This window comes from Podarcis cretensis, assembly GCF_951804945.1.
Source record: "Podarcis cretensis genome assembly, chromosome: 5".
Lineage (NCBI taxonomy): Eukaryota > Metazoa > Chordata > Lepidosauria > Squamata > Lacertidae > Podarcis > Podarcis cretensis.
In genome coordinates, this window is record NC_137174.1 from 89,417,392 (window position 1) to 89,433,110 (window position 15,719).

General features: G+C 42.2%; 1 protein-coding gene across 2 annotated transcripts in view; it reads left to right on the forward strand.

Moving 5' to 3' along the window:
- NAALADL2 (N-acetylated alpha-linked acidic dipeptidase like 2) overlaps positions 1 to 15,719 on the forward strand; it is an 819,134-nt gene that overhangs the window by 124,104 nt on the left and 679,311 nt on the right. Inside the window, exon 1 of one of the 2 annotated variants that reach the window (XM_079977820.1) lies at positions 11,205 to 11,223. The exons of the other annotated variant lie outside the window; for it this stretch is intronic. The gene's annotated coding sequence lies outside the window, so the exon portion shown is untranslated. Of the gene's footprint in view, positions 1 to 11,204; positions 11,224 to 15,719 lie in introns of those variants that run through there. 2 annotated transcript variants of the gene reach the window in all.

Here is a 15,719-nt window from a genome sequence, read left to right on the forward strand (position 1 = left end):
CTAAACGTTGTACAGTGGTTTGTTGTTGTTTAGTCATTTAGTCATGTCCGACTCTTTGTGACCCCATGGACCAGAGCACGCCAGGCACTTCTGTCTTCCACTGCCTCCCGCAGTTTGGTCAAATTCACAGTGGTATGTAACCTGCGTATGTAACCCGAGGTACCACTGTACAGCATGCAAGCAACCACAGGGGTAAATGCTTCAGGTAATGTAAGGAAACCAGAGGCAAATGTTAAATTGAACTCAGTGTGAGAAAGGTGCCATCACATTAATGCTGCACAGTAAGTGTAATAACAGATCACAACACACACCAATTCCTTAAAAAGCGGCGGCGGCGGCAGCAGCAACGTTTCATTATTAAACTAAACAAATATATTGATGTCCATCCCTGTCCCAGGAACAAGCAGTTCATGTAACCATCTGTCGGGTTAAAAAAATGTGTTGTTGACCTGGAGACCCCCTAAAGAAGGGTGATCATTGCAATTGTGTTATCTTAAGGAAGATACACGAAGCCTGACCCCAAGAGTGCCTTGGAGGTTATTAATATGACAGCATTATTTAGGACTGTCTGAAAAATCAATATTGAAATGCTATTACATTGGACAGTGGCATCATCAGTAGAACTGATGGGAGGTAATGAAAGGAAATCAACAGCACGTTTGCTGAGGGAGGAATCTGGTACAGCAGGGAATATGTCAATATAGTTTGCATTTGCAGTTTACCACTAGTATACGGCTGGCACAAGCAATGAAGTGACCCATCACTGCATTGGTCCTTCACCACCAGATGTTCATTGTCAAAGCTTATTTCATTATCCCTATAAGATCCAACCATACAGGACAGGTGCCATTCACCAAGGGAGAGTGAAGCTGATTGATAAATTGCATGTTTATGATGGGTGCAGCTTTAGAGTGAGTTGCCCCCACAGCCTTTTATATTTTAGAAAAAGATGTCCAAGGCAGCTTGCAACACCATAATTAAAAGCACAGCAGAAGACAGCTAGATGCTAAAACACTAACAATAAAAGCAGTTAAAAGCGATAAAAGTCATACTTAGGGGGTAGTGGAATGACATCAGAGCTCAGACATATCATAACAGGCCTGACAAAACAATATTATAGCTTTGTATTGAAATGCTATGGGGATGAAAGAAGCCAAGTGGGTCTCTTGAGGTATGGAGTTCTCTAGCTGGGACTCCACTAAAGAAACAGACCAAGTTTCCCTATTTTCTAGGGACAGTCCCAGATTTACTGAAGTCGTCCTGGTTTCTGAATTGATCCCAGAATGCCCTGCTTTTCCTTAGGATTTTCCTGTTTTCATTGGGCAAATGTTGGAGGGTATGGAGTTATGCGACCCCCAAGCCAAGGACATAAGTAACTATACAGTGGTACCTCAGGTTACATAGGCTTCAGGTTACATAGGCTTCAGGTTACAGACTCCGCTAACCCAGAAATAGTGCTTCAGGTTAAGAACTTTGCTTCAGGATGAGAACAGAAATCGTGCTCCGGCGGCGCGGCGGCAGCAGAAGGCCCCATTACCTAAAGTGGTGCTTCAGGTTAAGAACAGTTTCAGGTTAAGTACGGACCTCTGGAACAAATTAAGTACTTAACCCAAGGTACCACTGTATCTGGTTGTGATTTGGGTAGAGAATGTCAGGAGCTGCTCATGAGGTGGTGTGGCGCTTCAGAACAACCCTCCTGACATGGGCATCTCTGCCGATTGCCTCGATGGGACAGGGCAAGGTGGCAGCAATGGCAGATTGGCTCCACCAGCGCAACTGTGTAGCCACTGTGGGATGCAATTCATTGGAACAGTCAAGTGGAACATTCCTTATTTCCCTAGAGTGGGCACAGGCAGGGGGACATCCAGTCAGTGTAACTTCCTGTTCCACTGGTCTGGAGCTTCCTCCCCCTGCATGTGACCTGGGAGATGGGCATGGCCCTGGCTGACTCCATAAAAGAGCCCAGTCACACAGCCATTTCTCTCTCTCTCTCTCTCTGCTCTCTTGCTTGCTGCTCTCTTGCTGTCATGCTGCTCTCCAGCAGCCATTTTGTTCTCTTAATGTAATTTTGCGCAGGAGCTCAATCTCAATATGTGATTCACTCACAATCTGTTATGTAACTACAGTGGTACCTCTGGTTGCGAATGGGATCCTTTCCGGAGGCCTGTTTGCAACATGAAAAGCCCACAACCTGAAGCACTGTATCTGCGCAAGTGTATGGCACGATTTGGTGCTTGTGCGCAAGCGGCGAAACCTGGAAGTAACCCTTTCCAGTACTTCCGGGTCACCGCAGGACGCAGCCTGAAAAAACGTATCATGAAGCAAATGTAACATGAGGTGTGACTGTACTAAGTAAAGTCTGCCTTTCAGGGATCAAATCGTGAACTGAAATGTGAGTAAATTTCTTGTTACTTTTAAGGAAAGACTCTTGCGTCTTTGTTTTTTAAAGAGGGATAAAAGGGGACACCAGGAATAATCCATCTGGGCAAGCCAGATTGGATTACTTATTCAATATATCCTTTCCTGCTACCTTTAATACTTATTCAATATATCCTTTCCTGCTACCTTTAACATTCCCACAGCCTCAACCTTGCTGCCATTCTCCCTAACCTCAGCCTCATCCAGGTAAGAGGGAACAAGGCCAGAGGGTGCCTCCACAGCTCTGCCCCACCATGTAGGCCACTACTGAATAGGGTGCCTATCAGTCTCTCAGTTTGTGATTTTCAGGTTGTGAGGTTTGTTGCTTATATAGCCAAAAGAGAATCACGCACATATATGAGGGAGGTATCAGCAGGATTGGGTGAACTTTGAGGTTTAGAGAAGTACAATTGAAGCAAAAAAAAACAACAACAAAAAACCACCTAAGGGCAGAACTGCCTACAACATAGGACTCAGTGAGTGGCCCTGTTTTATGTATTATGCCATCTAGATGCCTACTACTGTGCCAAAGATACATAGCCTCATTCTTTTAAAAAACACAATAGAACTCAAGATAAAACAAAACCAACACTGCAAAAACAAAGCAGAACAGCAACAAAAGAAACAGAACTATAAAAGAAAACCAAGGCAATGAAGGAGAAGAATCTTTTCTACATTCAGATAGATCCCAGTCACTCTCTAAAACTAGCACTTGTTGGAAGGCTAACGGTGAAGGGATAGAATGAACCTTGGAGGAGCTCAAAACAAACGTTCTTGGACTTCAACTCCCATCAGCCCCAACTGGCATGACTAACGATCAAAGATGGTGGGAGTTGAGGTCTGGTGAGCATTAGATAGGCCACCTTTGTTTTATAGCATAAGTGCCGCTGGAGAAACAGCTAATTTCACATGGAAAGGAGATACGAAGCAGGGTTTCTGAAGAAGATCTCCCATGTGGGAGAAAGCAATTCTTTTAATGCAGGGTTTGGGAACCTCAGGCTCAGGGGCAAATGGAGTCCTCCAGGCCTCTCTGTCTGGTCCTTGGTACTCTCCTCGCACCCCATCTCCCCAGGCACAACCACTCTCCCAGGCCCCACCTCTCACTGGCCATGGTCTGTATCCTCCTGGAGCAGTGTTTCTCAACCTGTGGGTCCCCAGATGTTGTTGGACTACAACTCCCATCATTCCTAGGCAGCATGACCAGTGGTCAGGGATGATGGGAGTTGTAGTCCAACAACATCTGGGGACCCACAGGTTGAGAACCGCTGTACCTGGAGTGTGGACTTGAGTGCAGACAATGACTCTTGCTTGCCTGGAAGGAGAATAGAGATGAGAAGTGTGTGTACAACTGGTGACATTTGCGGTCATGTTCCACTCACTTTTGGTTCTTCATTGCAACTGTCATGGGCATGTGACCTCCACAGGGTTGCCAAGAAGGAAACGTAGCCCTCAGGCTGAAAAAAAAAAGGTCCCATTTAGATTTAGTATTTCTGACTCTGATTCCTAATATACAGATGAAACTCGGCAAATTAGAATATCGTGGAAAAGTTCATTTATTTCAGTAATTCAACTTAAAAGGTGAAACTAATATTTGAGATAGACTCATGACATGCAAAGCGAGATATGTCTTTATTTGTTATAATTGTGATGATCATGGTGTACAGCTGATGAAAACCCCAAATTAACAATCTCAGAAAATCAACATAGACTGTGGAAACTTCACAATGGACTTCAAGCATTGTGTGCCTCCCAATTCTTCCTCCAGACTTTGGGTCGTTGGCTTCTGAATGAGATGCAAAAGCTGCTCTCATCAGAAAAGAGATTTGGGGAGCCATGTCATCAGTAAGTGTTGGTCCACTGTGCTTCATTAAGTCCAGGGTCAACGCAGCCGTCTACCAGGAGATTTTGGAGCACTTCATGCTTCCTTCCGCAGACGAGCTTTATGGGGATGCTAACTTCATTTTCCAGCAGGACTTTGTTACTTGCCCACACTGCCAAAAGTACCAAAACCTGGTTCAGTGCCCATGTGATTACTGTGCTTGATTGGCCAGCAAACTCGCCTGACCTGAACCCCATAGAGAATCTATGGGTCATTGCCAAGAGAAAGATGAGAGACATGAGACTGAGCAATGCAGAAGAGCTGAAGGCTGCTATTGAAGCATCCTGGTCTTCTATACCACCTCAGCAGTGCCACAGGCTGATAGCATCCATGCCATGCTGCATTGAGGCAGTAATTGATGCAAAAGGCACCCAAACCAAGTACTGAGTACATATGCATGCTTCTACTTGTCAGAGGTCCAATATCGCTCTATTTGCGGTCCTTGTTTTGCTGATTTCATTTAATATTCTAATTTTCTGAGATTGTTAATTTGAGGTTTTCATCAGCTGTACGCCATCATCACAATTATAACAAATAAAGACTTGACATATCTCGCTTTGCATGCCATGAGTCTATCTCATATATTAGTTTCATCTTTTAAGTTGAATTATTGAAATAAATGAAATTTTCCACGATATTCTAATTTTCCGAGTTTCACCTGTACTTACCCCACAATTGCAGATTTGGCCTTTTGCTTTTCTCTTAATAAATGCTTATTTTGCTCAATGTGTCTTGCACCTGCATAACTCCTGATGGTATACAATTCCTTCACTGTCTTTGCAACATCACTGCCATGCTTCTTCCAAGTGGTTCGCTCCGTAGCAGTGTGTGAACTGGCTAATGTGTTCTCCAAGCACATTTTATCATTTGCACGATGCTCCCACAAGTTCCACTAAGCCAGCAAGAATGCCTTACGCCAATGGATCATTGCATTTCCCCCCTACAGCCTTATAAAACACTGCATTTTAAGTGCTCAGAAAATGTGAGGTTGGGAACGGCACCTTCATGGGGAAAAGTTGCAGGCTGCATGCAACCAATGGGGGCAAAGGTGATCTTGATCTGCAAATGGGTATCAACTCTGGAAACATATCCCAAAAATGTAAGAGTTTCCTTTAATCACAAATGCTTGATAATCATCAGAGGTTTAAAAAAAAAAAAAGGTGTTATCTCAGTTGCTTTAATTATTTTCACGCCCACAAAGAAACTTAACGACAGTTTAATTAGAAATATTAGTCGACTGAGCTGCATCTACAGCAGACATTGTGTCTGTTCAGGGAGAAATAAAGAAGGCTGAGGTTAGAGATCTGAGCAAATCACTGCAAATAAGTTATTTGTGCATGCATTATAAACTTGTAGGGCCATTTGCAGGGTGTAATAAAAATGCAACAATCACCCTCCACAAAAAATGTCTATAAAAAAGAGGCAAAGCCTAAAAGAAAAGATAACAGCATTAAAACTGCTTGAAATGACAATGGTTTGTTTGCTGACCATTTCATCTGTCAATTTTGTTTTCTTTGCACTTTTCCCTATGAATTTTGTTTTTTAAAAAATTGGCCTAATCCAGCAGGCTATTATTGTGTTCTTATGTTCTTGATCATTTCTCTCCTAAAATATTCTGCTAGTATGGTGAATCTTCATCGGAATTCTTCTTATGCTGTAAGGACATAAAAATGAGCGCAGGGCATATTTGTGCTTCCCTGAAAAACAACAGCATTTCACCTGGAAGGGTTGCTGATCCCCACACTAAGCAAATAGCTCGGTTTTGGCAGGAACATGACTCACATCGGTAATTGTCCTCATAATAAATATTGAGCTTTGGGGAACATGTTGCTGGGGAAAAAAAATAACTTTGTGCCAGCCAACCACGGCAGCTTGCTTTGTTGTTCCCAGCAAATTGATGGGCTCAACCCTGTCCTCTTGATGTTTATGCATTTCCACCCACTGCTACTGGTGCCAGCCACAGTTCTGCACCAGAATACCTCCCACCTCCCTTGAGATTCTTGGAAATGCAACCTCTTCACAGTTCTTCCTCCCCCTCCACCCACAGCATGAATATTTGTAGATGTGAAATAGAGGTGTTGAAACTGATGGGCATTTTCACTTGCCAGGTTTGTCTGAGGCTAAGTGCCAGGGCCTCCACAAGACATTTTGGCACTTGGGGTGGACCCTACAAATGGTGCTTCCCTCCCTGCCAGGAAAGAGGGGTGAGGGAAGATCAAGGAACAAGGGAGGAAGAAAGATTGACATTGGGATCTGCTGCTTTGGAGGATCCTGCCGCCTGAGGCAGGTGCTTCACCTGGCCTCAGGGGTGGGCCAACTCTGCTAAGAACTCTATGCAGAGCTTAATATGGACATTTGGAGGGCCGGGAGGCCAGCTGATAAGCCCCAGCTGTGCCATCTCCATCCATCAGCCTGTGCTCCGAGGTAACTCAGTGACCCGGACTTCAAAATCTTAATGGGCTGGTTTTATTGCTACATCATGGTGTGTTTTTTAAAGATGGGAAATCTAAAAATGTTCCAAATAAATAAATTAAAGTTTCAGATTAGTTTTACAGCATGTGAGGTGTGCTTAATTCTTTCTTTGCGCTTCTCCAAAATACAGTGTGTTGCCAGTCTCAAAGCTGGAGGTGATGGGATGAATCGGTGTCCAAATGGGGTCACGTAGGCAAACTGTTGCAGAAGTGCTGACATCTATAGCATGCATTGGGCTGAGACTTTTCAAACTCCACATTTATCTGTCAATAAGTACATTGCATAACTTGGCTTGGGAGCTTTTTCATACAGATGAATGTCCCACATGGTTTGGTTTATGTGATAATTCTACTTAGTTCGGTGTCTTGGTTTCATTTATAGACATCTGCTTGGTTGGCTGGAAACTCTGGTTCAATTAGGGTGCATATCCTCTACTTTTTCCCGTTTTTACAGCAGTAAGACTTCTGGGGATAGTTACCAGCATATTCTATTAACAGTACATACTCTAGGCCATGGATAGGAAACTAAGGCCTGGGGGCCGGATCCGGCCCAATTGCCTTCTAAATCTGGCCCGTGGACAGTCTAGGAATCAGCGTGTTTTTACATGAGTAGAATGTATCCTTCTATTTAAAATGCATCTCTGGCTTATTTGTGGGGTCTGCCTGTTGTGTTTACATGAGTAGAATGTGTGCTTTTATTTAAAATGCATCTCTGGGTTATTTGTGGGGCATAAGAATTCGCTCATATATATTTTTTTTAAAAAAACCACAAACCTGTATTTTTCGCTCTATAAGACGCACCAGACCACAAGACGCACCTAGTTTTTGGAGGAGGAAAACAAGAAAAAAAATATTCTGAATCTCAGAAGCCAGAACAGCAAGAGGGATCGCTGCGCAGTGAAAGCAGCAATCGCTCTTGCTGTTCTGGCTTCTGGGATAGCTGCGCAGCCTGCATTCACTCCACAAGATGCGCACACATTTCCCCTTACTTTTTAGGAGGGAAAAAGTGAGTCTTATAAAGCAAAAAATACGGTATATATAGTCTAGACCCCCACAAGGTCTGAGGAACAGTGGACAGGCCCCCAGCTGAAAAAAGTTTGCTGACCCCTGCTTTGGCTCTGAGTTTCCACTCAACAGTAAACAGGAGAGAGAGAGAAATGATTTCAATACAAAGTCCTGACCTCCATGATGCATTCAACCAGTTTAGCATTAGAAAGGTTTGATTAAATTGAGATGGAAATAAATGAGAGGTGGGCCAGCAACACTGAACAATTAATACTGGGAGTGTGGGTGGACTGAAAAGAGGAGGGAAGGAGTGTGGAGACCCAATTCATATAAAATTCCCTCCTCAACCTTTTGAAATTATGGGCAGTCCAGCCATGCACTCTGTTAGTGTGACAAATAAGGGCCTCAAGGGGTTTATTGGAATCACATAGTCACATTGTTTTAATTAATTTCATTTTTAGGGGGGAATCCTATGGAAAGAGCCACTGGGGTTAGTAGTTTAGTCCCCAAACCTAGCTCAGCCAAAGATACACGGGCATAGCTTGATTATTTCGGCTCAGCTGGGACACAGCTGGCTGAGTTGAGTCTGGTTTAAGTCCTCTAAAAGGAGCATTCAGGGGAAGTGCCAAGGGTGAGACCAGGGAGGGGGACTTGAGCTGGATTCTAAGCCCATTCAGCTCAGTCACATGACTCGGGAACCTGGTGCTGAACCCTATTTTAAAGGCTTGTTTTCCTTTTGCCAGGCTTAGGCAGAGCAGTAGCAGCAGCCCCACTATGGAACAGGGTTTGGATCTGGAATACTTTTACACTGGCTTAACTTACAGTGGCTTGCTTTACACCAATGTCTTGTGCGCAGGATTGCTGCCTTAATTATAAAGTTGAGAGGCAGCTTACACATCCCATTGTAGTCGCTTACAGAAGTCATTCTTCCTCTCCAAGCAGGCAATTGTGAAATCTAAGGCAGGACTGAAATTTACGGAGATACACAAATTTGCCTTCACTGAAAGCATGTAACAACTTTGTCCACAATACATTTCCTACTTTTTGTGAATGGTGAATATGTGGAATCCACAAAGCTTCAGCAGTGGCGATATAGTGGTACCTCGGGTTACATACGCTTCAGGTTACAGACTCCGCTAACAGAAATATTACCTCGGGTTAAGAACTTTGCTTCAGGATGAGAACAGAAATTGTGTTGCCGCGGCGCGGCAGCAGCGGGAGGCCCCATTAGCTAAAGTGGTGCTTCAGGTTAAGAACAGTTTCAGGTTAAGAATGGACCTCTGGAATGAATTAAGTACGTAACCCGAGGTACCACTGTAATAGATTCACATGCCACTGTGAAAGTAGCCACGTTCAGGTATAGTCAAATTACTACTGGGGCAGGGGTGCAAGGCTGAGATCACTAAACTGGTGTTGACTTAAATGTATGTTTTTTTCTGCTGAGAGATAGAGAGACTTTTAGGGTCCAACCTTCTTAAGACAGGTTCCAACAACATGTCAAATTTATATAATTGATAATAAACATAAAACACAGTAACAATAGAATTGGAAGAGAGAGAAAACCCAACAGTAACCAGAAATAACCTCAAAGCATCAGTAGTCAGTTGGAATGTTTGGACCCTTGGAATGTTTTGGACTACAACTCCATCGTCCCTGACCATGTCCCATACTGACTAGGGTTGTTGAGAGTAATCCAAAACATTGCAGGACACCATATTGTCTGTCCCTGCCTTAAAGCAATATCCCTTGTCCAGTAAAGCTACAAAGGTGCGTAAGCATCAACTGACAATAATGACAGCAACATTTCAATGAGATCTGGAAAAAAGAGACGATACTATATTTGTTACACTGACAATATCCTCAAGGAAAAACATTGAGCTTCTTAGCATAAGACAATACCCACCTTAATTTAGAATAATTGCTTTGGTTATTATTGAGTCTGTGAAATGGACTAAGCAGGCAAATCCAGTCTGCTTTCTTTATACAGCAAATGTGGATTAATTAAGCATTAGATCTTGGCCTCTTTATGGCATTCCAAAGTGTTGGAAGGAGGGATAGATCAATCACCATGCTAAATACATGATAGAGTAGGGCCTGAGCCAAACTAGACTATAAATACAATAATTATCTGGGAGCATTCCTGTGCAGAGTACAGTTCTGCCCTGGGATCCTTTAAAATTATTCTCAGCTGAAGATATGGGAGCTTTTCCACCATTGCCTGAGAGGAGAATATTTCCTTCTATTTCTAGTGGCAAAGAAGCTTGTGCTAGCTCGCTTGACTATGACAATCAATGTTGCAATCCTCTATAGAAAATGATGAAGATTTGTCCATTATAGTTGTCTTTGGTAAGGTGGCCTTGGGGGCATTCTTCTGTTCTCTTGATTATACTTATATTTTGCTTTTCTCTCACAATCCAGCATGGTATAATGGCTAGTGTATTTATTGCATTGTGACCTGGGAGACCTGGGTTTGAAGCTCACAGCCATGATGCTCACTGAGTTGCTTTGGGTGAATTATTGTCTCTCAGCCTAACCTACCTCACAGGGTTGTCGTGAAGAGCAGAGAACCATGAAGAACACCTTGAGTTCCTCAGAAGAAACAGTGATGTGTAAATGTAATAAATGCAGTGGCCCCTCGGAAGTTGTATGGAATCCATTCCGGAAGTCCATTTGACTTCCAAAACGTTCAGAAACCAAGGTGCAGCTTCCGATTTCTCTAGAGTTTTCTTTCCTTTGAAGGAAGCTTCCGCTTTTCTTCCCCATATGTAGGACATCTTAGAACAGGCTTCCTCAACCTCGGCCCTCCAGATGTTTTTGGCCTACAACTCCCATGATCCCTAGCTAGCAGGACAAGTGGTGGGAATTGTAGTCTCAAAACATTTGGAGGGCCAAGGTTGAGGCAGCCTGCCTTAGAATGTCTCTATGATTTCCATGAATTTAAGGAATGAATATATCTTATTTCTGCAAGGAGTGTGTGTGTGAGAGAGTTATATCCTTAAATGTTTGTCCACTTTTCTGCAGCACGCATTTCCTGATCCAATAAAGCCCTGTGAAAGAAGTTAAAGCATGAAATTTTCCTCTGGGCCTTAACTGAAAGAAGGGGAAGCTTGGGAGGGTGATTCCCCGGTGCCGGAAGAAGCTGCTCTCACTCATTTTGCTTTTAAAGGAAGATCTTCATTTTATTTACTTTTCAAGAAAATCTGTCTGCATTGATTTCTTGAAAAGCAAAGAATACTTCATTTTCAAAATCACTAACTGCACAAATGTCAGGTGCATGGAATGCAACCTCCCTGCATTACCATGCTTGCAAAAAAAGCTCAGCTGGGGCGTGATTGCGTTTTCAGGAAGTACAGGCACCTGGGAAGTCAGCAGAAGGCAGACACCATTGAGAAGAAAGAAAGAAAGAAAGAAAGAGTCATTCACAAAGTTATTAGCCACCTCAGAAGTGAGGTAAGTGCAACCATCGCCACCACGTTCCACATGAGAATTTCACCCAAATTTTCCTTTCCTAATTTTAACGTGCAATTTATTTTCTCATTTACTGACGGTTTGGTGGTAGGCGATGGTGGTGCAGATTTTTTTAGACACAGCAATAAGTCTAGTTGCATGCCTAGACCAGGGCAGGAATATACTTCCAGACAGGACTTCCGGTCGGCGCCAGCGCTTAATGGCGGTCCGAGCCTCGAGCTCCGAGGCAGGACTGCTTCGTTAGTTCGGGTCTTACCCGCTACGGCAAGCGGGGGACCCCTAAAATCACAGGCGCGGAGCCTGTGAACAAAGGAGATTCGGTGGGCACCTTTCGCGCCCCCCGGCACTGTGAAGGAGCCTTTTTAAAGGCTTCTGAGCGGCATCGGGGTAAGCGCGGTGCTGAGAGTCGTCACCCAGCTAACGGAGTGAAGCCGCGTCGCCATGAGCGGAGAGCGCCGATTCCTTCCTGCAATTGGAATTTGACCACAGCACCCGTGAGTAAGATCGAAAAAGTAACGGGACATTAAATAAGAAATTCGGCTGAAAACGGGAAAGGCATAAATTAAGGAAGTCTGCCTCCCCGGAACTGCAGGAGAGACAAAGCAACGAAAATCAAGCTGCATTTGAAGGGAACCTTTCTATTTTTTTAAGCTGTCAAACTGACATCGGACTTAAAATTTCCCCCCAGATTGGCAGGAGAAGGGGGGAAAGGATTGGGACGTTGCCAACCTGCTGGAAAATTATTGGAAAATTAAGATCTTCCATTGCCAAATCCCCCTGGGTCGGGCTGCCCAAATAAGACACCGGGACGTGGACTGTCAAACTTTGCGAAGTGGGGGTTTGTTTGTAACAAAGTTACCGGACCTTAGATTTACCCTGTTGCATTTTGGCCACATAGAAGATAGAGACATTACAGTTTGGATATTGGAAACTTTTGGCTACTGTTATACTTCCCTGCTTCTTTGCTTTTCTTTATCTTTGCCATTTGGATACAATTGAATGCTCCCTCTAGAGGGCTTTAAGTGAAACTGTTGCACTTGGAAAAGTAACAGTGGGATTTTCCACTTGGAAATCAACTCTGTGAAAACGACCTTGAGGATATGAGTGCCCCTACAGAAGAGATAGTAACAAGGCAGAAAGCAAAACAATCTCAGAAGAAAAGGGGCTCTATATCAGGAACTGTTCCAGCTGCACAGGAAAAAACACCAGCTTCTATGGATCCTATGACTCAGGCACTACTTAAAATAAATCAATCCCTGGAAGCATTGACAAAGCTATCGACAGAGAATTCTAAAAAATTAACAGAGTTGACAACAAGATTGGATGTGAATACAGCTAGTGTTAAATCTAACACAGATTCTATAAATAGATTAATCCAGGAAAATTCAGAAACACGAAAGATTGCAGAAAGTGCAAAAACAACGGCTGAAGAGACAAGGGAAAAGTTTGGGCCTATTATTAAAAAAGTGAATGAGCATGATGCAGCCCTCTCCTTACTGGAACTTCAACGTAAAGAGAAGAACTTAAAACTTAGATTGGTGCCTGAAGGGGAAGGGGACAACCTTGTGCAATTTCTCACAGAGAACATTATAGCTTTTTGGCAGGAGGAATGGGAGGAAGAGGATGAATTTGAGATAACATCAGCCTTTCGATTGGGTAGAAAGCAGGATAAAAAACCAAGGGATTGTCTAATTACATTGAGATCAAAAGAAGAAAGAGATAAAATATTGAATCTACATTATCAAAAGGCATTGGTGATACAAAATTGTCAGATACAGATTTTTAAGGACATTCCCAAATACATTTTAGAGGTGAGAACATATTACAAAAGCCTAGCAGATCTGCTGAAGAAAAACACCATACCATTCAGATGGGAGTTTCCACAAGGATTGTCCTTTAACTTTAAAGGAAGGAAGATTAAAATAAAAACAATTCAGGACAAAGAACAATTTCTGGAGAGATACCTGGAGGATTTGCAGAAAGGAACTGTGGAGGAGAGGGAACCACCTGATATAGCAAATTTGTCATTTGGACTTTTACCACCACCATCGGAGGAAGAGCAGAAGCTTGGAGCAGTTGGAGGAACAGCTACTTAAATACAAAATGTCTCTGCAACTCCTTAGTTGGAACTGTAACGGTTTGAACCTTCCTCGGAAAAGACGACAGGTTTTTCACATTTTGAAGAAAGAACAATTAGATATAATATGTTTGCAAGAAACCCATATTGCCAGGATACATAGGAAATTACTGATAAATAAGAGACTTGGTCAAGAATTTATCTCATCAGACAAAGTAAAGAAAAGAGGTGTGGTGATCTATGCAAAGGAAAAATTAGCTCCAAAATTGATATTTAAAGATGAACAAGGAAGATACCTGGCAATTGAAGTACAAATTCAAGGAGAAAAGATACTAATTGTGGGAGTTTATGCCCCAAATGAAGGGAAGGCCGAATTCTTTAGGAAGTTGCATGAGACATTAGTTGACTTTTTAGACTATAAAATCCTAATGATGGGAGACATGAATGGAGTTGTCTCAACAAACATGGATAAAGCACAGAGACAAGTGATTTCAAAAGAAGGGAGACTACCAAAGATCTTTTTCGAAATGACTGAAACAATGGACTTGATTGATATTTGGAGAACAAAGAATCCTCTAGAGAGAGAGGGAACTTTTTTCTCTGAAGCAAAAATGACATGGACAAGAATAGACCAAATTTGGATTTCTAGCAGTCTGGCGTCAAGAACAAAAAAAGTAGAAATATGTCCAAAAACGTGCTCCGACCATAATGCGGTGAAGATGGAGATGAAACTAACAACAACTGGATCCTTTAGATGGAGAATGAATGACACCCTATTCAAGGATGAAGAGATCCACAAGAAGGCCCTTAAAACATTAAAAGATTACTTTGAGATCAACAGGAAAACAGATGTGGAAAAAAGAATAATCTGGGACGCAAGTAAAGCCGTGATGCGAGGTTTCCTAATTCAACAAAATTCTATAAAGAGGAAGCAACAAAATGAGAAGAAGGAAAAATTTTTAGAAAAAATAAAAGAAGGAGAGAAGAAGTTGAGGTCCAAACCAAAGTCCCATGAGATTTTGAGAGAAATAAAGTTTTATCAGATGCAGTACATGGAGCTCATGAACCAACAAATAGAATGGAAGATAAAGCAAATGAGACAAAGAACTTTTGAATCAGCGGATAAATGTGGGAAACTTCTGTCATGGCAATTGAAAAAAAGGCAGAAAATGAATACTGTAACAAGTCTAGAAATGGATGGAAAAATTATCCACAAACCCAATGAGATAAACAATTGTTTTCAAAGTTTTTTTAAGAAATTATACGCACAAGGGCCAATCAACGAACAAGAAATAGAAGAATTCATCAGAAAATACGGTTTACCAAAAATTCCAGAACAAAGTAAAAGGATCTTAAATGAGGAAATAACAGAACAAGAAATAGAGGGTGCCATTCAAAATATGAAATTGGGAAAATCACCAGGACCAGACGGCCTGACGGCCAAATACTACAAAATGTTGAAAGAACGGCTGATACAACCATTGAAGGAAGTTTGCAATGAAATTTTGAAGGGGAAAAAGGCACCTGAATCGTGGAAAGAGGCTTTCATCTCACTTATACCGAAAACAGAGACTGAGAAGAACCAGGTCAAAAACTACCGCCCTATATCTTTACTCAATGTGGATTACAAAATTTTTGCAGACATTTTGGCAAAAAGATTGAAAAGAGTGTTGGCAGAAGAGATTCATAAGGACCAAACAGGCTTTCTCCCAGGTAGACATATGTCAGACAATGTGAGGAACATTATAGACATTCTGGAGCTGCTGGACGTTGACATTAACAGGAAAGCAGTTTTGATTTTTGTGGATGCGGAGAAAGCCTTTGACAACATTTGTTGGACTTTTATGAAAAAGAATCTCCAAGGGATGGGGGTAGGCCAAGGTTTTGAAAACGGTATAGGTGCAATATATTCTCAACAAAAGGCCAAATTAATTGTAAATAACGTGGTAACAGAAGAAATACCTATAGAAAAAGGTACACGACAGGGTTGCCCAATATCCCCTTTGCTTTTTATATCAGTCCTGGAGGTTTTGTTAAATATGATCAGAAAGGACCAGTTGGTTAAAGGAGTTCAGGTCGGAGTTAGACATTATAAATTAAGAGCATTTGCAGATGATCTAGTATTGACCTTGCAACAGCCAGACACTAGTACTAAAAGAGTATTAGAACTAATTGAAATATTTGGTCGAGTAGCAGGTTTTAAATTGAATAGACAAAAAACGAAAGTGTTGGAAAAAAAATTAACAATGGAAGAAAGAGAGAGTTTTCAGAATGAAACAGGCTTGGAAATAACAAAAAGGGTAAAATACCTGGGGGTAAACTTAACATCCAAGAATGTGAACTTATTTAAGGATAATTATGAAAAATGTTGGTCAGAAGTTAAAAAGGATCTGGAAATATG